This window comes from Magnolia sinica, chromosome 16, assembly GCF_029962835.1.
Source record: "Magnolia sinica isolate HGM2019 chromosome 16, MsV1, whole genome shotgun sequence".
Lineage (NCBI taxonomy): Eukaryota > Viridiplantae > Streptophyta > Magnoliopsida > Magnoliales > Magnoliaceae > Magnolia > Magnolia sinica.
The window spans coordinates 2,040,778-2,063,976 of NC_080588.1; the positions used below are offsets into that span (position 1 = coordinate 2,040,778).

General features: G+C 36.0%; 1 non-coding gene across 1 annotated transcript; it reads right to left on the reverse strand.

Annotated features, from left to right (window-relative positions):
- Positions 1-22,333: 22,333 nt before the first annotated feature.
- LOC131229957 (small nucleolar RNA R71) lies at positions 22,334-22,440 on the reverse strand. Its single transcript, XR_009163690.1, has one exon. It is a non-coding gene; the product is annotated as a small nucleolar RNA R71 (small nucleolar RNA).
- Between the last annotated feature and the right edge of the window lie 759 nt (positions 22,441-23,199).

Below are 23,199 nucleotides of genomic sequence, written 5' to 3' on the forward strand. Positions count from 1 at the left end.
AGAAGATTGTTTAAAACCATATAAGGATTTGTGCAAGCGATAGAAATGCTTTTCCCTCTGAGGGCAATAACTAGGAGGTGGATGCATGTATACTTCTTCATCAAGATCACCATGAAGGAAGGCATTGTGAACATCCAATTGGTGTAAAAATCAACTTTTAGTTGTAGCTAAAGCAAGAAGATAGCGAAGTGTAACAAGTTTGGCAATTGGAGCAAAAGTATCATGATAATCCAAACCTTCTACCTGGGTGTAACCCTTGGCAACTAACCGAGTTTTGTGACGTTCGATGGATCCATCAGCCATGAATTTGGTTTTGTAAACCCACTTACAACTAATGGGTTTTTTATTGGGAGGAAGGGGTTCGAGAGTCCAGGTATGGTTAGCTTCCAGGGCTTTAATTTCATCAACCATAGCAGCTCGCCAGTGAGGAATAAGAACAGCTTGAGAATAAATGTGAGGGTTATGAACATTTTTGGAAACAGAAGTGAGAAAAGCAAAGTAGTTGGGACTAAAAAAACGATAAGAGAGAAAATTAGGTAAAGAATGAACCGTACCTGAGAAAGTTTGTGGATTAGGAGTCGAACGTGAAGGTTCCGAGAGGTCTAAGCAGATATAATCTTGAAGGTAGGAAGGACGAATGATCTGGCGGTGTGGCCGAGAGGAGGCAGTGGGAAGGTTAGGTTCAATGGGTTCAAGAGAGGGGCTATTAGTGGGATGGTTAGGAAAATGCTCTTGGGGAGGAAGTGTAGGAAAGATATAGGTGGGGTCGATAGAGACAGGAGCGACAGTAGGTGGGGTGTCTGTGAGGTTATAAGATGTAGGGTCAGCATAAGGAAAGATAGTCTCAACAAAACGAACATCTCGTGAAGAAAAAAATTTCTTAGTTTCTATGCTATATACATGATAGGTGGAGTAACTAAGAGAATAACCAAGGAAAATACAAGGGGAGGCACGTGGTGAAAATTTATCACAATGAATGTTCAAAGCATGTGCATAAGATAGACAACCAAAAACACGAAGATGTGCATAAGTGGGGGCTTTATGAAAAAGAAGTTCATATGGAGTTTTATGATATAGAGAGACCGACGGGGTACGATTAATCAAATACGTGACAGTTATGATGCATTCACCCTAAAAAGAGATAGGTAAATAAGCTTGAAAACATAAACAACGAGCAACATTTAAAAAGTGACGGTGTTTTCGCTCGGCAACACCATTTTGTTGAGGAGTTCCAACACAAGTACACTCATGAAGCACACCATGATCAGAAGAGAAGTTTTGTAGGCGATGAACTAAAAATTTCTGACATTATCGGTGCAAATTCGTTTTATGTCAAAATGAAATTGGGTTTTGATCATAAAAAAAATAAAATTGTGAGACAAGAAAAAGTGTCTGATTTAAATTTCATGAGATAAACCCAAGTGACACGAGAATAATCGTCTACAATAGTAAGAAAATAATGTGCACCAGAATGAGAAGGTGTGGCATAGCCACCCCATATATCACAGTAAATACGATCAAAAGGATTTGCACTTTTATTTTCAACCAATGAAAAAGGTAAACGAGTATTTTTAGCACGAATACAAATATCACAATGAGCATCTTTATTCAAATCAGATAGATCTTTCGGAGTACAAGGAAGTGAAGGATGACCTAAACGAAAATGCCATAACGGGTGGGCGGTAGAGTCGGTGTGAAGAGCAATGGGGCCCGGGGCTCGAAGGTGATATAGACCTCCACGTTCCTCACCCATTCCAATCAACTTCTTCGTGTGTTGGTCCTAAAAAATGCAAAGAGATGGAGTAAAAAAATAAGGCAAGAGGTGGCTTTAGTAAGCTGGCTAACAGAAATAAGATTGTATTGAAAACCATGGACAAATAACACATTAGTGAGCTGAAAGGAGGGAGATAAAACAAGATTGCCCGTGTGAGTGACTTGAGCTGTAGCCCCTGTGGGTAAAGTGAGGGACTGCGAGTGAGTCGTGACATGGGTAGCATGAGGCAAACAATTCATAGAGGCCACATGCACTGAAGCACCCGTGTCAATGACCCAAGGCAGGGAGGGCATACAACCAGTGAGTGATAAAATGCTAGAGGTACTAGAAAAATCATCCACATGACTTGGCTGAAGAAGACCCATCAATTGTCGATATTCCTTAGTGGAGAGGCCAAGGATTACACTTGTAGTGGAAGGAGAGGATGTCCAAGATAGTGCATTGGCTGTGACGGTTGGAGTAGTTACGGCAGCAGGCTTCTGCTTAGGCTTGGAGGTATTCTAATGGGCTGGGTATCCAATAATCTCATAGCAACTCTTAACAAGGTGGCCTTCTTTTCCCCATTTGAAACACTTCTTTCCATTTCGTGCTCTGTTGTGGATTGGATTGGAAGAGTGAGAAACAGTCATGGCTATGTTGTTGGGTGTGGGTAGGAGTGGTAGATGAAGATGGCATTGTGTCTCCTCTTGATGAATAGTAGCATATGCTTTGGCAATGGAGGGTAGAGGATCCATAGCTAGAATTTGGTTCCTGATATTGTTGAAGGAATCATTAAGGCCCATGAGAAAATAAAATAAATGTTCCGTGTTTTCCTTTGCTGAAGCATTTTTTCGAGCACTGCATGTGCAAGAGTTAGGTTCCTGTAGAGTGTGCAATTCATCCTAGAGTCCCTTGATGGTATTGTAGTAGGATGTAACACTCATGGAATCTTGATATAGATTGACGAGATCACGCTTGAGGTGATACAACCACGGGTGATTGCTTTGAGAGAATCGGTGGTCTAAGTCTTTCCATACTTCAGAAGGATTTTGACAATAGATCAAGCTTTGCCTTAGAGATTTTTCGATGGAGTTGAATAACCAAGAAAGAACCGTGTCGCAGCACCTCTCCCACATTGTAGCTATGGATGCATCTACAGGTTTTGTTAAAGTGCCATCAACGAAAACAAGTTTATTTTTGGCGTTGAGAGCCATACGCATGGAACGTCGCCATGAGGGGTAATTGTCGATGGTGATAAGTTTTAGAACTAAGGTTGCTCCAGGGTTGTCGGCAACGGTTAAGAAATATGGTGAAGTGAGATCACTGATGAGTTGGGATGGAGTTTGGCTGGGTTCAGCCATGGAAACGGAAATGTTAGAGATCCCAAAGAACGAGATGCTCTGATACCATGATAAGAAACGTACAAGGAGAAAAATATTCTCATCTGCTTTGTATTTTTCTATTGATAGTGTTTTTACAATCAATCATGGTGCTATATTTGTACAACTAAAAAGGTGCTACTTATGGAATGTACTATGAGCTATACATGGTTGTACTTGATATGGAGCTTGATTTGTGCAATTATCCCATACACGACTGTGCTTGATATGGGGCTTGATTTGTGCAATTATCCCATACACGGCTGTGCTTGATATGAGCCTTGATTTATGCAATTATCCCATACATGACTGTGCTTGATATGGGGCTTGATTTGTACAATTATTCCATAATTGTCAATAAGTTTTTCCTCTATTAATGTCGGCCCTTACTCTAACCATCCCCTTTTTTCTAGCCACTAGTATCCCCTGGATTATTTTACATAGGGCCCATATCGCCCATCACAATAGTTCATTTCTATGCGGTTCGGATCCTCTGTTATAGTATAACAGGGATCATCTACTTGTAGCATTTTTATTAGTCCACTTCATCTACTTGGTTTTCTAAAAAATTAAAGAGGAAAACAGATTCAAAATTATTTCAGAAGAAAAAAATAAATAATGAGAAACAAGACAAGGAAAAAAGAAAAAAGAAAAATAACAGAAAGAAAGAGGCATTCCATCGTGTTCTCTCCTTCTTCTCTCTCAACTTCTCTCACAACTTTTCCTATTCTCTACCAACATTTCTGTTTGAAACAGAGGATTCGGACTCTCGTCCTCTCCCAACATTTCTGCTTGCTACAAATAGAAAATCTGAACTTATTGCAGAACTTGCAATGTCAAGGCGATTCGCATGATCATGGATGGTAGAGGTCATTCGTCGTAAACATACCAATATAGAATAGGTATGTGTGATCTTGGTAATTCATTAGATGATGTAATCATGTATGATGAATATAGACCATTCGTACAATTTTTCCAATCCGATTTTCCTTTTTAATCCTGGGAGTGTAGCCCTAGCTTGCCAATGAGTGGACTGGCTTGATGAGTCAGCCAATGGGTGTTCATTGATGTCCTCTTCAGTCTCTTCGCACCTAAATCACTTTAACCTTTTTTACTTAAGGCTCAACCAATGGAGAAAAACATGTCAAAAGATCCAGCATAGTTCACATGTGAAAGATGTCTGGATCATTTATTAGGTAGCGCACATTGTGACCGGACGTGGATTAGCTATGACCCCAGATCTCAATAGGTGGGTGTCCCTGATCGTGGGATGCACCTCATTGTATTCTACCTCATTCATCTGTTTTTCTAGCTTATTTTAGGACATGACCAGAAATGAAGTAGATACAAATCTCAGGTGGATAACACAATAGGGATTGAATTCCCACTATTAAATGCTTGTTATAAGCCACAAAATTTTTGAATCAGCCTGCTATATGTCGTTTTCCCTTCATCCAGGTCTTAATAACCTTATTAACAAGTTAGATGGTAGAAAAAAAAAAGGTTATGGTGGACCTTAAAAGGTTTTAATGGTGGGTGTTCAACAACCACTATTTTGTATGGTGTGGTTTCATGTTTGATACATTGTTTAGGATACACGAATTTATTTGGTTTCCCAATTTAGAATGGCAAATGATTGTAAATGAGTTATGACTATTTACCCGCATCACTTACATTTGAGTTAGATAATTATTTTGCTACAGTGTTTATTTCACCTTGCTATAAAAATAGTAAATTTATAAAGTGAAAATATAATGATAATATTTTACTTTACCTCCTTGTACAAGTATATTTGAAATGAGTCTGGATCCTCTGTTTGTAGCAAAACATAGTGTCTATTTGTTTCATGTTCATCGGTTCATGTCATTATTGCTACCTTTGGTGATAAACTTTACAAAAAAAACAAAAAAAAAAAGGAAATATAATTATTATTAAAAGAAGAAAAAAAAAAAAAAAAAACCCCACACGAGATGCAATGTCATTTCCCCTTCTAGAACCAACCCCTCATCTCCCATTTTGAAAAAAATAAATAAAACAAACACTACCAAAAAAAGGAGCAACGGTTTTAATTCGTAGTGGGGCCGCAACCATTAGTACCGGGCTAGAGCCATGGCCAAAAGTAGCAATGTCTATGAACTAATAGAAATGGTTACAGACTAAATCTTTAGCCATTTACTTAAAAAATGAGAAAAAAACCAGCTATAAATTAGATCCGCAGCTATTTTCTTTTAAAGGAATTTTAAAAAAAATGCCAAAAAATCAGATTTCGTTACAGCAGAATCTAAAAAATGTCATATAGTATAATTAAATTTGAATATTAAACAAAAATGATATTACTTTATTTATATATATATATATATATATTATATTGTCAATAATAAGTTAAAAATGGTCCGAAATTTTTTTTTTTTTTAAAAAGAAAAACTGCCATCTAGCTCTTGAGCTCTCCGAGTTTGGACAACTTTTTACACTTTTTTTGTGAAAAAACAATCTTATACAACAACTATAAAAAAGAAAAAAAGAGTGGATGGTTGGGAAAAAGTTTATAGTTCCCATGGAAAAACTGGGTTCAAAAACTAGCAACATGTTGCCTGACTCAGATGGACAGAACGAAGCTTATAACCAAACAACCCCTTTGGAAAAATGAAAGAGCTCTTATTAAACACCGACAATGATATGAAAGGCCACATTGCTCCAGTAAATAGTAGAATCTGAAAGAAATGGAAATTGATATATCATAAGTATAATTATCCATAGATTATGTTTACCTAGCATGGATGACAATTTATCCATTCGGCCTTGTGATTTGGAGCAACAAAAACAAGCAAAAACAAAATCCTGTTTAATCAGGTTTATGTTTTTAGCATGCCCCCAAATGCAAATGCAGATGGTTTATGCTCTAGTCACAGAATCATACCATTTCTACTTTCGTGGTGCTTCCCACTTGGTCTTTGATGGTCACTTGAGAGTATTTTCACTTCAGCCAATTCTTCTTGTGCACTTTCAGAAAGAGAATGCTTATCTTTTAGAATAGACGGAGGACCACTACTTCTTAAAGATGGTAGAAAATTTTCATCAAAAGTGCATAAGAAAGTCTAAAAAATGTTATAAACAATCAAGATATCCCATATAACAAATAAAATTAGAACAAAATGATCTAAATAAAAACAACTTGGGTGTTTAACACTCTCAAGCAAATTGACTTGTTTGTAAATTCTAACTACTATGTTATCAGTGTCTAGACATACACAAATATTTTCCATGTACTTGAAATCTAAATCTTTCATAGAGGCATGGCCATTAGGCTGATCAAGAACTTATATTTTAGGTCACTTCTTCATTACAGACATTTAGAAATATCATTAATTTCTTTCATTTCCTCCAAATTGAACTAAGTGTTGTTCGCTATACATTTCAATTATCAATCCACAACATAGCATAAGGTTCCTAATGTATTTCAAACAACATAACTACCACAAAATACTCTTGTACTGTGTAATCAACCAAGGCCCGAACCTACTTCAATTTTCTTGTGGTCTCTATCATATGACTTTATAGCTCTAGAAATGCCTATATTTTTAAATGAATGTAGTACGCAGTAGGAAATTGTAAAAAGACAACTCTTATGAAGAAAATAGAGCGCAACAAAATAACATGATCTATCATATTAGTTGACGGTATAAAGATGCAAGTTGAATTAACACTTTTAGCAACACTATCACAACAATATAGTAGTAAAAAGCAACTAGATATAAAAATAAGTGTGAATTCACCTTCGAACGATAGGTAGTTATCTTTTAAACAACTTCCTTCTCGATGCCAGTGTTCACATTTAATTGTATCTTTTCCCTTCTCAATTTCTTTACAGGTGCAGTAAAAAATTTAAGAAAATCAAAATGTACATTGAGGGAGAATTGACCATTAATAAATAATAATTGTTAAAACCAACTTACTTTAATTGAAAGAACAGATCATTCGTCAAACTTGAAAAAGAAATTTGTAAAAAAATAAGATGTTTTAGGAGTGAAAATATGAAATGACTATAAACTTAAGATAATTACCAACTTGAAGGCCGAAAGATGAAACTGAAATTAATTACTTGCATTATGTATCATTAAAGATAATTTATGCAGTTTAAAAATCCCGCATGTTCGTTCTTTGTTATTTTTCCATGCCCTATGTTTCTTTCATTTGGATAAGTTGAGTGGATGAAGTAAACCATGGTCAACAGGAACCATAATAAACCTCCATTTCTAACCATTTCAAACATTAATAATGGTCATTATACAATTAAAAAAAGGCCTTCATGTTCAAAAGCAAGCTGAGTCTCAAGTGGGCCTCATGTGAATTGTCTCAACATAGACTTTTTCTTAACTGAAGCATTTCTTCAAATAATTAATATACAGATTTCTTTAAATAAAATAACAATTAAATACTCCACGGAGAAACAAGTGAAAAAATTCAAAATAGAGAAAAATGGCTACCATATGGCAAGGAATGTAGAAATTCATCTCACAACATCTATGGCATGGCCCAGCTCCCCACTTGTAGCCATATGTTTCCCATATTCCACAATGCTCCATGGCATCATGGTTATGGTGAATGCCATGAGCAACTCAATTTTCACATAATTCTATGCATCATAGTATCCACATACAACATCAAACTACAATAAACAATAGATCGAAAATTATAAATTGAAATAAAAAAATTTTATATTAAGAAAATTATGGTAAAATGAAAATAAAATCAAGCTATAAAATTTTTTTAAGAAAAAAATAAAAATGAAAAATGAGTTCGAGAATCCAGAATATAGTAATTGGCGAAGCTTTCATGCATCCAAATTCATATCTTGAAATATAAAAATTTAATTAAAAAAAGAAATCAAACTCTTAATTTCAGTTCTATAAACCTTGAAAATGACATATGCAAATTCATATATAAGGCCACAAAAATTTTACAAGAATCCCCACGAACCAACAACTAAAAAATGCATTAAGTGATATAGAAAAAAAAAAGAAAAAATTCTACCTAGTGTACATCATTAGATCTCAAAGTTGCGAACCCTACTAAAAAAAGCAAAAAAAAAATCATACTAGATTTGGCCAGCTAGTGCAAAAATAACGCTACCTGGTGAAAAATAAATCAGATCTAACCATCTAAAGTAGAGACACTCTACCAACTGACCGGAGGGGGGATCCAACCTTATATGGCCGGATTCAGTACGAAAAAACTAATGGAATCAAGGCCTCTTGCATTTCAAAGGAGCAGCTGAGAGAGAGGGAGAGGGGGGGAAGTAAGCCTGCTTGATAGAAATTAAGCTCGCGGCTTTTTTTTGCCATGTTTTTAGGCTTTTAGATATGGTTTAGCTACCACGGTCCGTAGGCTGTAGCCTTCGCTCCATTTTTTGGTTGTGAGGGAAAGAGTGTTGTTCCCCATTCTAGAACAAACTCCTCTTCTCCAATTTTGTTATAAATAGATGATACAAAATTTGAATGTTTCTCATACCTCTTCTCTCCCAACTTCTCTCATATCATTTTTTTTAAAAAAATTCTCTCCTTACACCTCTTCTCTCAAGTTCTCTGGTTTTTTAAGTTTTTCACCTCTTCTCCTTACATTGCTCGACAAGGTATGAGCATCATCTAAATTTTTTACATCTGTGAGTTGAGCTTTGGGTGGATTGTGATTTCTTCATCGGGTTATGATTTATTTAATGATTTGCATTATTTTACTATTAAATGGTTCAAAAGATAGAGCAAATTTCGATGCAAATCTGGATGAAGCACATCTGTAAATAGTTAGCATCCAAATTTAATGGGTAAAGGCAAGATGGTTAGGATCCGCCTACCAATGTTATTTTGAGGCCATGCTTCATCCACTCTAGGTCCATTATTTGGATATTGAGGTGATTTGGTGGTTATCGTTGGTGGTTGTTAATACATTGACGTGTTGTTGTTTGTATTTATCAGAGTGGATGTGCCTAGATGTAAAGATGAGGATCTAGCTAGCTAGGTGGGTCGGTATTTAATATTTTCCTAAACTTTTCTTAGCTTTTTTCTTAAAAAAATTTACCCTAAAGTATAATCACATACTCCGTTCTTATCATTCCCTTAAGTGAAATCACATCACACTTTCTTAAAATACATAATATATTGCCAAGTGTAAACCAATTATAGTCTTCACTGTCCATATCATATTTTCAAGTTTAACTCCAACACACACCTCATCACCCCCATCATATGATTAAGTGTAACCCCATCACTCTATCTTAAAACACATTCACATCCTAAAGTGGAACCAAGTTATAATCTTAATCAACCGTATCACAATCTCAAGGATAATTACATCACATGCATATTCTATCATCCTCATTACAGTCTAAAGTAAACATCATCACTTAATTTTGAAAGTCCATCACAAACTGAAATGTAACCATTGTACAATTTATACTAACCAATTCGCGTTCTCACGTGCAACCACAACACACACTATATCATTCCCAATTACAAATTCAAGTGTAATACCATCACTTTACGTTGAAACCTACCCACATCCTTAAATTTTACCAAATTGCACTCAACCAAAACATCATAATCTTAAAATTTAACCTCATCACACACTCCATCATTCTCATCACATCCTCATGTGTAATCCTATTATTCATTCTTGAAACTCACTCACATTCTTAGGTTAACCAAGTTATACTCTCCACCAATTCACATTCTCAAGTGTAACCTAATTAAACACTCCATCATCCACATCACACCCGAAAGTGTAACCATATCACTTTGTTTTAAAACCTATATATATCCGAAAGATAATCTAACTACACTCTTCACTAAGTCACATTCTTAAGTGTAACAACATTATATACTTCATCATCCCACACACCCTCGGATATAACCACATGCTCTCCCTAAAATTCATTCACATCCTAAAGCATATTTCACATTGTATGGAGGATGAAGAACAAATAAAAAATCTATTTAGGTTATTTGATTCCTTTGACATTTGGACTCTTTTACTTTAAATATGGATGGTTTAAGTTGAACTTATTTAAAATTTAGATATGGCTCAGAGCATTTTTCTTCTTCTTATGTTATCATTTAATTTTCTTTTATCATTTATTTGTCTTATAAAAGAAAGTATATTCTCATACCGTGACATCTTATCGAAGCCATACTTAGTATGCCATGGCGAGTTATTTTACCATCTCCTTCAAATAATATTAATCAAATTTAAAATGATTTAAGATGTAATATATAAAAAGGTATGGAATGAACTCATTGTGATTGTTTCGCATTGAATGTAGGAGAAGAATATTTACTCACAAAATATCAATTATACTATTAGATGTACTCCGTTAAAGTTTTATAATTTTATTAAGAAAGTAAAATTGAAAAATGAGCATATTAAAGTGATGGAAGACATTCATTTTAATCGATTTATGCATTTTACGAAGTTTTTAGTTTAACACACAATTCTAAATACTTTTCTTGTTAGATGGGATGATAGACACAATTGTTTCCTCCTCGAAGGAAAAATGATCTTTCTTAAATCCCAAAACATTGTTATTATATTTGGGTTGAGTGTGAACGGAGAATATATGGATTTGATAAGGGAATTGAATGCTTATGATAAAGAACCAAAGAAAAAATATTTTGTAAATGTTATTCTTAAGATATAGTTAATAGATGAGAATATTGAGAAGTTTTTGGAAGAAAGTTTGTAAGAATCTTCATCTGATTTTGTGAAATTGTTCATCATGTATTTATTCAATACAATTTTATTTCCAATTACTATTGAGACTACTCCTATATTCCTATTACACCATGTGAATAAGTTAAAAATTTTACATAGTTATGCATAGGCCACTACCATTTGTGAATTTTTGATTAAGTGTATTTCTGAAAGTGTGAAGAAGAAGAAAAATATAGATGGATGTATCATGGTTTTGGAAGTAAGTATTACTTATTATATTAATAAAATTATTTTCAATATATATATATATATATATATATATATTGCATGACTTTCTCATCAATGATATTATTTTCAATAGCAATGGTTACAAGAGTATATTATTCTTTCGTTATGGCTATCAACAAAAATGGTGTATCCACGTATTTCGAGATGGGATAAAAGTAGTTATCGACAGGCTGTTACACATAAAAAAATTTTAAACATTCTTATCTGCACATGTATTTACATTTTAAAATTTTTTTTTATTAAATATTCATCAATATTGTGTCCAAATATACATTTATATTGATGTATTTATCTTTATTAGATTATTTAAGATATAATCCATACAAATGATAATAGTCACCTTTTACTTCTTGCTGTTAGTGCTTTATATTCATTTGTTTTGCCCATTATGAGGAATTAGTCACCTGTTGTATACTTGATTATATAAGTCATTATTGTAATTATCATACATGAGACATTAAATACAATAAAAAAGTACATAAATAGTTAGAGCCATATCTAATGAAGATTGAGGAGAAACTAGTAAATATTCCATATATAGTGATTATTTTGTATATACTGAGAATGCTTGGTAATATAAATGATCTCACACATGATCATATAAGTGATGGTTGTGATATTCATATATGACGCCTTAAACTTGAATATAGAAATGTGTCAGTAGTTAGAACCTACACTTTTGAAAATTGATGAGAAAATTATAAATATTTTTCATTTAATTTTAATTTCATTATATATGACTAGATTATATAATTGATTCCATATTATTTTTATACAAGGTGATCTTAACACGAATAAAGAAATGCGTCAGTGGTTAGAACCTAAACCTATAAAGATTAAAAAGAAAATCGTAAGTATTCTTCACATAATGGTTATTTCATTTATATGCATGTACATATTTGTAATTAGAAAAGAATTTTAAAATATTTTGTTTTCATTGTTGTTTATTTCAACTTGTATTAGATTTTTTACTATCGAAATAGGACTAATTTATGACCCAGAATATAAATCATGAAAAGAACGTATATTGCAAATAAATGTTAATGGAGCACAAATAATTATTAGAGGTGTTAAAATAAATATAAAATAAGTTAGAAGACCGTGCAACACTTATCAAAGAGTTATCTGATAAATTAATAAAGTCATACAAAAATCACAATTATGTCAGTTCATTATATGAGATAATGGAGGATAATTGGATAGCAACAAATTATACTCCACAACTTTTCCCTTCTATGAATGTAATGTGGGATACGCCATTAGCTACAAATAGTCCATATATTTTCTTTTCTGTGAATGTGATGGGCATCAAGCATAATTTTATAGTTATAAATCTGAGTTCCTTAGTGAGGCGTGTGAAAGAGGATGATAAGATTAAGAATATTTCAAAAGTCGTACAATCTCCGTACACGATAACATACCAAAAATGTAATACTAAAGCAAAGTTAAATCACTTGATAATTATTCAACCATGAAAGAGGAGGACGGCTGGGCTTATGTTGTCTCAAGAAGAGGATGTTGTAATTTGAAACTTCGTTGATATGATTGGCTATAAATATGACACGTGAACCAATTAGTTCGTCATCGATTCACTTATTTTCATTGTGGTAATTCCTTATACTAATACCAAATTACATGTCTTTAAGGAGGATTTTTGTGGACCACTTTATATCCTTCGAAGTTCATTTAACATACTGGTTGATCCTACATGAGAACTTAATGATAATGTATATCCATATGCAATGTTTTTAGGCTCTTACTACCTTATGCACAAGTATATATTAATCCATCATTCATGGATATAAAGATTATAATCATTTAACATATTATATTTTTGTTAAAATTGTGTTTCAATTTATAGACATGTATGGTGAATTGCTGAAGAGTCGAGAAAAGGGAGACGGACAAGATTTATTAAAATGTCATTTTTTAAATACATGGTTTCATGTAAGTTTTTAAAATAAATGTACAATGTCCATACAAATATTGATGTATTTAACAAACATTCTAAGTTGATCATGATTGAACTATTTCAAAAATTTATATGTTCAAGGAGAAATGATAATGCAAAAAGAAAGAAAAAAGTGAAGAGACAGTGAATAATTTTAGTCGACAAATTCAACATGTCCTCAAGACGACACCTCACAATTTGGGGAGTAAAGATAAAATTTTTATTCCTATGAATGAAGTGTCATATTGATATTTGCTCACCATTGATTTAAAGCAAAAAATATTTTTAGTTTATAACTCTATCAAATGTCATCACACGTCTAGCTACATTAAAATAATGGTATATAGTTGTTTATATGTTTCGATGTAAATTGTTTAAGTTTGAATAAAGTGGTGACAAGAGTATTTACTTTTTTATTGTTATTGTAGGTCACAAGTGTGAAGAAATATTTATTAATATATGCTATACTTGATTAAGTTACTTTTCAACTCATCATGGACAATGAATGCTGTTAACAAGAAATTTTTTATGTTTATCATTTAATTACGTCTTTGTATGGATATGTGTTGATGTTGTATTAATAAATACTCACTTTTATCATTTTGATGTAAATAGGTATAATTGTGGTCTTTTTGTAATAAAATTTATGAATTATTTGTCCTGGGGAGAAAGTTGGACGAGAAGAGGGAAAGTTGGGAGGGAAGTTGAGAGAGGAGGGAGAGTTGGGAGAGAAGACGATAGAATGCCTATTTCTTTATGTTGTTGTTTTTTTTTTCTTTTAATAATATTTTCGAATCCTTTTTTCTCTTTAGTTTTTAAAAAACCAAGTAAATGATGTGGACTAATAATAATACTACAAGCAGATGATCCCTGTTAAGCTATAATTAGAGGTGTACACAGAGCTGGGCATAATCCAACCTGATCCAACGGATCCGAACCGAAGGCCAAGATCGGGCCAGATCGAGTTGGCCTAGTCAGATCCGACCGTTCATCAGATCGAGTTCGGATCAATGTCAATCCAGACTAATCCGATCCGATCCGACCTGATCTGCACAATATTTATTCAACATTATTTCCTGTAATGTTGTCCACTTGAGATTGGGATATACCTCAATTTTTTGTTTAATGCCATAAAATGATCTAGAAAATTAGATGGCCGACATGAATGAAATAAATACATCATGGTGGGTCCACATAACATCGACGATCAGCCATTGGTCGGTGGCAGGGGAGTAGTCAATCCCTCCTCTCAGCTCGTGGCTCGAGGTGCATCGAGTACCGAGCTCTAACGCGGACAAAAGGGAATGGTTCTATGCAGTCGAGCTATGTAGGCCCCACCGTGATGCATGTCGAACATCAACACCGTGCATTTGATGGGTCTCCTTTAAATTATGAGATATCCCAAAAATCAGCAGTACACGGAACTCAGGTGGGCCATACCATCTAAAATCATGTGAAGACAATCCTAAAACATATAAAAGAACTTGGTGGGGCCCACCTAAAATTTGGATGCATCTGAAACTTGGTTTGACCCCTCATCCAAGTGGAACACACATAATGGATGGTCCGGATTTGTGAACCACACCTCGGTGGGCCTAAAAAATGATCATAAATGTTTTAATGGGAGGGTTACCCGTAACCCTCTCAACGTTGTACGTGATTGAAGCAGCAGCCTGACAGGTGTAACAACGCACCAGGCTGATTGATGTATTGACGTTAGCAAGTTATGTGGGTCCCATCGTGAGGTATGTGTTATATCCAAACCATTCATCCATTTGGCGAGCTAGTCTTAAGGCTTAAGCCGCAAAATAAGAAAGATCTAAAGATCAAGTGGACCACACTGCAAAAAGTAGTGGGGGGTTGAACGTCTACCATTGAAACAAACTATTCGATCTGAACTGTACCCAACCCGATCCGACTCAGTTTCCCTGACTGAGTCGGACTTGGTTCGAATCAGGCCAGCAGTACGACGGATTGGATCGAGTCTGAGGACCTGAACTCGGTCTCGGATCGGATCGAGTTCGGGTCTGGGATTGAAAGTTTCAGATCGAGTCAAGTTGGACCCAATCCGTCTGACTCGACCTGATGCCCACCTCTAGGTGTACATGAGGCGATTCGAGTCGAGCTGTGCCAAGCTTAACTCAGCTCGGCCACTAGTTGAGCCTAACTCAAACTCGGCTCGGTTTGGTCCTCAAGCCAGACTGGCCAGCTCAGCTTGATTCGGTTCAGTCAGCAGCTCTGGCCAATTTGAGCTGAGTTCGAGCTAAGATCGAGCCGAGTTCGCCTATGCAACATTTCCACAAACACATGGACTGCACCTTTAAAATCTCATTGTATGTAAAACGATAGTAGCGATTTTATAGGTATTTCATCAAACACCTTATAGGCAAAATCAAAATCAAGAAAAAAGGTATTTGTTTCATATACATACCTTCCTTGCCACCAGCCGACACTTTGTTGAGTCATTTCGTCAAACACTTGGTGAGCAACATCAATATCAAAGTAAACGAATCACCGAACTAGTTCGATTCGAGTTCAATTTGAGATGGGGTTTGATTTGAGTCGAGTCGAGCTCGGTTCAAAATTTTTTCGAGCTAAAAAAATCAGCTTGACTCGAACTCAGTTTCGAACCGAGTCGAATTGAGATTTTTCGAATCGAGTCGAGCGAGCTAACTGAGCTAAATCAGCTCATGTACAACCCTAGCTATAACAGAGGATCCAGACTCATTCCTATGATGCATATATCCCATACAGAAAGTGATCATACCTTTTATCAAAATGGATTGTTGGATAGTAGATGTCCATTGCATGTTGCACAAGACTGTTGGATAAATGTCTATTGCAAATTACATGCTCATATTTAAACGGTTGTTGTTTACACCTAGCCTAACATAATCTAAATCAATGAGGGAGAGGCTATTATGCGACAACACACTTGTACAAAAACATTATATGACTATGTATTTATTGAGGACATGTGTCCTGTCAAGAAAGCTAAGTGCTTATAAACATAAGCATGAGTAAAACCTTAAGGAGGCATTTGATGCGTGGAATTTAATGGGATTAAGTGGGAAGGAATTGATTTTTTTGCAATGATGACATGGTGTTAGAGTTTGTTTACAAATCCCATAGTTTAGTGGATATGGTATGCCATGTTTGGAATATAAATATTGAAAAGGTAAATCTTAGGGTTTATTTAAAATCATGTTTGGATTGATCCTTATAATTAGCAAAACCCACCATCCACGGAAGACACTATTTAGAAAAATCACAGACTTTCCTATTATGTTGACTTCAACAAGTTATGTGGACCCCACTATCATGTATGTGTTATATCCACACCGTCCATCCATTTTGCATGATTGTTTTATGGCATGGGTTAAAAAATGAGGAGGATCCAAAGCTTACATGGATCACAACAAAAAGTAGTAGAGATAATGATGTCGACAGTTGAAACCTCCATATGGCCTACCATTAAAGGTGTACACGAGTTGAGTTAGCTCGTTAGCTCACTCGGATCGACTCGGAAAAGCTCGACTCGACTTAGATCGAAATTATGTTCGAGCCGAGTCGAGCCAGTTTTATTGAGCTCGAAACTTTTCAAGTCGAGTCGAGCCAGTTTTATTGAGCTCGAAACTTTTCAAGTCGAGTCTGAGTTGGACCTAGCTGGACTCGACTCAACTCGGTATTGAGCTCGAACTCGACTCGGTTCGACTTAGATTAACTCAGATCGATTTTTGAGTAAGTATATATAAAAAAATTGGATGCCCAAAATAGGTTTAAAAAAAACGCTAACCCTCAACACCCTCTCGTCTCAGCCGTTCTCTCAACCCTAAAAACCCTAATCTCAGCTCAAACTCGACTCTCTTCAAACGGCGACCTCTAACACCTAAGCCATTCCTGTTCTGCCTGTGCTTACCAAGTGTTTGATGAAATGACTCAATGAAGTGTGGTTGGTGGTAAGGAAGGTATGTATATGAAACAAATACCCTTTTTTTTCTTGATTTTTATGTTTCTTAGAAGGTGTTTAATGAAATACCTATAAAACCATTGCTATTGTTTTACATACAGTGAGATTTTGAAGGTGCAGTCCATGTGTTTGTGAAAATGTTGCACAGGTGAACTTGGCTTGAACTCGGCTCAAATTAGCCCGAGTTGCTAACCGAATCGAGTTGAGCTAGCCAGTCAAGCTCGAGGACCGAGCTGAGCTGAGTTCGAGCTAGGGTTAGCAAGTGGCTGAGCCGAGTCGAGCCGTGCCTAGCTCAACTCGGTTCGACTCGTGTACACCTCCACCTACCATGATGTATTTTTACCCATTAAACATGTTCATAAGATCACATAGACTTGGATAAAGGGAAAACACAAATATCAACTTGATCCAAAACTTTTTGGCCCCTAAGAAGTTTTCAATGGTAGGCGTTCAATCTCCATTGCTTTATGTGGTGTGGTCCATGTGAGCTTTCGATCTATATGATTTTTGGGCTCATGCCCTAAAATGATCTTGAGAAATGGATGGATGATATGGTCTATATATCATGGTGGGACCCACAGAGCTTGTTGACATCAACTACTCATCAGTTGGATCTACATAGTGCACAGGTGGGATGACTTGCTATTTTTCAAAATTCAAACGGATTAAAAAGCTACTGCTACAAATCCCAGGTTTCAAATGGATTCTTCGTAACCCTTCTCATTACATGGCTCATTTTCCAAAGCATATAAACATAGCAATTGTTGAAGAAAACAAATGTAGTGTGGGATTAAAATGGTGATATTTTCAATTCCATCCCATTTAATCCCATCTAATTCCATGCCCCAAACGCCCTCTAAAGGTGGTTGTCTATCTTACGACATGTGACAAATAGATGCAATGCATGCTTAATTAGCAGCATATAGAGGGAGTTTTGCTAAAGATTTGTCACCCACATTTAATCATATACACACTGCATGCCCTTTACCACAAGAATTGTTGTTTTAGAACTCTAATTTCAAGAGAGATACCTTCAGAACATACAAGACTTTCTAGAAGCAACAAAAATCAAATGTAGAGAGTATAAAGTTGTCCAAAAATTAAGAGATTATCACTCACGGTAACATAGCGCCTGAAGGATTCTAGAACCAAATAGAACACATTGTAGGAAAAGACCGCTATCTAATTAGGAGACTGCTTATGGAAGCTACACAATTTTATGTATGGTTATCGCTTCTCCAAACCTATAAAAGTAGCACAAAAATAAAATATTGGGATCTTATGTCAATGCAACCATACATAAGCTTTTCAATTCTACATCGTTTATCTAATTTTGGTTCCAAATGGACATCTACTTCAATTAGTTTAATTATACTTTCCTCCACTTTTGTCCAGCATTATAATACGACAAGTTTGGAATCTCTAGTTTTTAGTACAATATTTTAGTTTAGTTTTTAGCTATTGTCTAGCACATTACCATGATAAGATAAGCTAGCTAATTAATATAAATATCCATGATCCCGTTGCCGGATTTCTAAATTATTGAGTTTTTTCTTGATAATTCTTTGATCATGACCTATTGACCATATGTTGAGGGTCAAATATTGCATATCAGACCTCAGTTATTACCTGAATTTACGAACATGATACTGTTTAACGCCCTATTTTAATCGTGTTTGTGTTGCAAGGTGGATTTATAAGCGTGGACTAAAAAGGATACTAAAAACATGGAATTTATGCTCCGAAGTCACCAAGGCAAGGGATGGACTTCAGGGAAACAAGATCGAAGAAATTACATGCTAGAGATTCAAGAAAATTAGGCCACTCACATTAAACGAGCCCGAAATTGGTCCAGAATGCAAGATCACATGGTTCCAACCATCCATTCAGCTCAAAACTTCATACATGGACTGGGGGCCATAAATTAACCGTACATGTAAAATTTCAACCATTGGATACCTTTGGAAGTGGCCCAATGGACAGATCAACCCCTTAATTCCTTAAGTGGGGCCCACCTAATCTCTGGATATGCCTCAGCTTTGGACTCAACGGCTTAAATGGGGATACAAACTAAATGGATGTATTGGATTGCTCGTAAAAATCACAGTGTATCCCACATGTGCATCGTGCATACACATGCGCACGTGCACTGGCCGTGCACCAAATATCACAAAGTCGGTCAGCACACGCTGACCGACTCCAATTTCCAAAATATAAAAGGCCATCCAGCATCTTTACGCACAGAGGCCGTTTTTGGCAAGTGGGTCCCACCTATATCATATTTTGATGATCTGGACCGTTCAACGTGTCCAGAAGGGGGGCGTGACCATCACCTAGCTTCCCTTTTTAGCCCATACACATGTACGCATGTGAATCGTCAGAAAACGGAAGATGAACGGCGAATTGAGTTAGTACAGTGGACCACACAAGAACCTACTAAAACTACTCCTTCCCGAATGGTTTTTCGCCAGGAACGCAATGGACGGATTGGATTTCCACACTTACATCAAATATGGGCCCACAAACCATCACAGCGCTAGATGCGAAGCTCTGTTTTGCGGAATTTTTTTTGGCTTGCGGACAGATCTTGTGGGCCACCACCGTGCTTCATCGGTCGGATCTGGACCGTCCATCAGGAGCCCACGTGCCCTCTCATCCAAGCCTAGGTGACCAAATTGCAGAAGACAATGAAGATCAGTTTTCAAACCGTTCAAACAAAAGACTGACGGTGAAATAAACGTTCTATGGGCCACATCGAATTCAAGCCATTTCATGTCATTTCTGACTGGTTTTTCTTGCTGCATCCAATGGACGGAATGGATTCATCTGGAAATCCTGATAATGGGCCCCGCCAAGCTTCAGCGCAGCAAGGCGTGCGTATTCACGAGCGTCCGGACGCTGCCCGGTTTCTCCAGTTGTAACGTGATCAAGATCACATTTTGATGCATGATCCGGACCGTCCAAACTTTTGCAATGAAGGTCCTAACTCTGTCCAAGAAGGCGAATATGAAAATCTGGACGATCCTTTGTCTCAGATTCAAATTAAACACAATACGGTTATGCGTTTTTGCTGCGCAGAACAGAGGTACGCAGTCCGATGTTTTCTATTGCAAACTGCTCTACGTAAATAAGGTTGGTGAACGACCTAGCCACCGACGGCTGCTGCTGTTATAAAAGGAAAGGAGAGGGAGGGGGCCAGGGAGGGGATCGGGGAGTGCGTGGACGTGAAGGACAAATCCACGACAGAGAGAGTATTGTCTTTAGAGTTTTTATTTGTTTTTTTTGTTTATTATTTTTGTGAGATCTAGTCCAATCATGTTGGGCTAAACCTCTTAGCTAGGGCTAAGAGGTGAAGCTTGTAGTGAGATGGGAGACTCTATGTTATGCTTTTAATTTAATTTTTGAACTGAATATGATTTTAGTTTGATTATTAAGGGAATGTTTTTAGCCTTTAATGGTCTGTTGTGACTGAAATTACATTAGATCTGCGATGGCTTTGAGTATTTCTTTCTCCTTTTGATGTTTATGACGTCAGGAAGCCCTGTTGTTCACCATCGTCTCCTGGGCATGGTCGGATGACGGTACCCTTCCTAACCTTCATACATTATTGATTGGTTGGTAATTAGTTTAATTCTGTTATTTACTTTCTCCTGGGCATGGTTTGGTGATGGAATCCATTTTAATTCCTATACCTTTCATCTCTTGAAAACTATATCAAAGGAAGTTCAGCTGATTTTCATGGTTACACCCTTCAACTGGATGAAGATGGGATTCTAAGTCCAGTTGAGTTCTTGAAATAGGCATAAGATTTTCCTGATCCCTACAAGTGGATCCTCTGAATCCCTAATTTCTTACCTCTAAATTTCTTAAGTTTTACATTAATACGTCACCATTATTCCTCAAATTATAATCAATTTAGATTTCATCTTAGTCTAGTTCTAATTCCACCTAGTTTCAGATAACGTACAGGTTTCAGTCCCTTGGGATTCGACCTCGGTCTCATCGAGTTTATTACTACATCACAACCCTATACTTGGAGAGTGAACAAGTTTTTGGCGCCGTTGCCAGGGACTGACGGTTACGCTTTCCGAAATTAACTAGTTTTAGGATTAGTTTTAGATTAGGATTTCTCTAATTTTAGGTTAGATTATTTTCTGTTGATTTCTAAAAAACTAACCTGTTTTCATATTTTGTAGGTTTCTGAGATAGTTTCTAAATTGGTAATTTCCTTCTTAAATTCTTCCTTTCTATTTCTAGATTAGGATTTGTTTCCCTTTTTAGCAAATTTCTAATTCTAATTCTTTTAGAATCCTAACCTTGTTTCCTATTTTATTTCTAGAATTTTTCTATTTGTGAACTTTCTATTTTGAGACTAACTTTACTGTTTTATAGGCTTTTAAGATAGAAACTTCTAATTTGGTAAGATCTTTCTTATTTCTACTTTCTATTTTTCTTATCTCTTTTATTAACTTACTTTCTAGTTTAAGACTTTCCTAATTTGTTTTCTAGGAATTTCTTCTTTTTCTTTAGAAATTAGTTTACTTCTAATTAGGAATTTTATAATCTTAGACTTTCTATTTTTAGAAACTAACTTGTTTTGTTTGTTTTGCAGGTTTTTAACTTAGGGACTCCAATTTGGTAACTTCTCTCCAACCTTTCTTTCTTTTTAGATTCTTAATTCCTTTCTTAAGATTAGGTTTAGAATTTAAATCAAGGGTTGCAAGTGTTTCATGCCCAAGTGGGCCCGTGATAACACTCGACGTCTCTTGACTGAAGGAGGATTAGTTGAGGGGCTGACTGTCCATCGTAGGTCTAGACACCGCTCGAATTCCCTTGAGTTAATTGAGATTATGGTTGCAAATCAACCTCATGCACTACCCCAACCTAGGGTTGAGGAAGCACATGATGAGAATGAGGTGCATCAAGCACCCCCACATCGTACTTTACGAGATTATTTACAACCGGCGGGGGTGAGTACGCCCTCATGCATGATTTTTCCTGAGAATACAGGACATATGGATATCAAGCCAGGGGTTATCCAACTCCTTCCTAAGTTCCATGGGATTGAATCTGAAGAACCATATCTACATCTGAAAGAGTTCGATGAGATTATAGCCACCTTATACTTTCCTAATGTATCTGAGGATACAATTAGGCTGAAGCTCTTTCCATTTTCCTTGAAAGAGAAGGCCAAGACGTGGTTACATTCACTCCGTCCTAGATCCATTGGCACATGGAATGACATGCAGAGAGAATTCATAAAGAAAATTTTCCCACATCATAAAACGATTACCCTCAGAAAAGCAATCATGAACTTTGCCCAAAAGGAAGATGAAACATTCTTCCAATGTTGGGAAAGGTTCAAGGATTTGGTCAGTTCGTGCCCACAACACGGCTTTAAAACATGGCGCATTACAAATTTTTTCTACGATAGACTGACTTCTTCCATGCGCCAAATGGTCGAGACAATGTGTAATGGAGAATTCATTAATAAAAATGTTGGCGAGATATGGGATCACTTCGATAGTCTTGCTGAAAAAACACAATCATGGGAGTATTACCCAAAGTCAAACACCACGTCTAAGCCGACTCAATCTAAGGAGAAAAGTGGATTGTATCTCTTGAAAGAAGAGGATGATTTCAAGTATAAAGTGACTACGCTCATAAGAAAATTTGAGGCCATGGAAGGAAAGAAGGATAAGGTTAATAAAAGTGTTTGTGGCATCTGTGATTGCAACATTCATACAACTGAAAATTGTCCTACAATACCTGCTTTTCGAGAGGTGGTGAATGAACAATCCAATGCCGTAAATAACTATCAAAGACCTTTCAATGGACCGACCTCTAATACGTATAATCCTGGTTGGAGAAACCATCCAAATTTTAGTTGGAGGAATGGACAAACTGCTACCCCTCAAGGTTTCTTTAATCAAACTTCACAACAACAACAAGAGAGACCTAAAGAGGATCCAATTTTAAAACATTTTGAAAAGCAAGATCTTTTCAATCAGTGTATGCTATAAGCCTTGCAAGACCTTAACATGGCATTAGGAACACTTGCGTCGTCTATTCAAAGGATAGAGTCACAATTAACAAGTGGAGGAAAGGGGATGCTTCCTGCTCAACCTCTCCCCAATCCCAAACTGCAATATGAAAT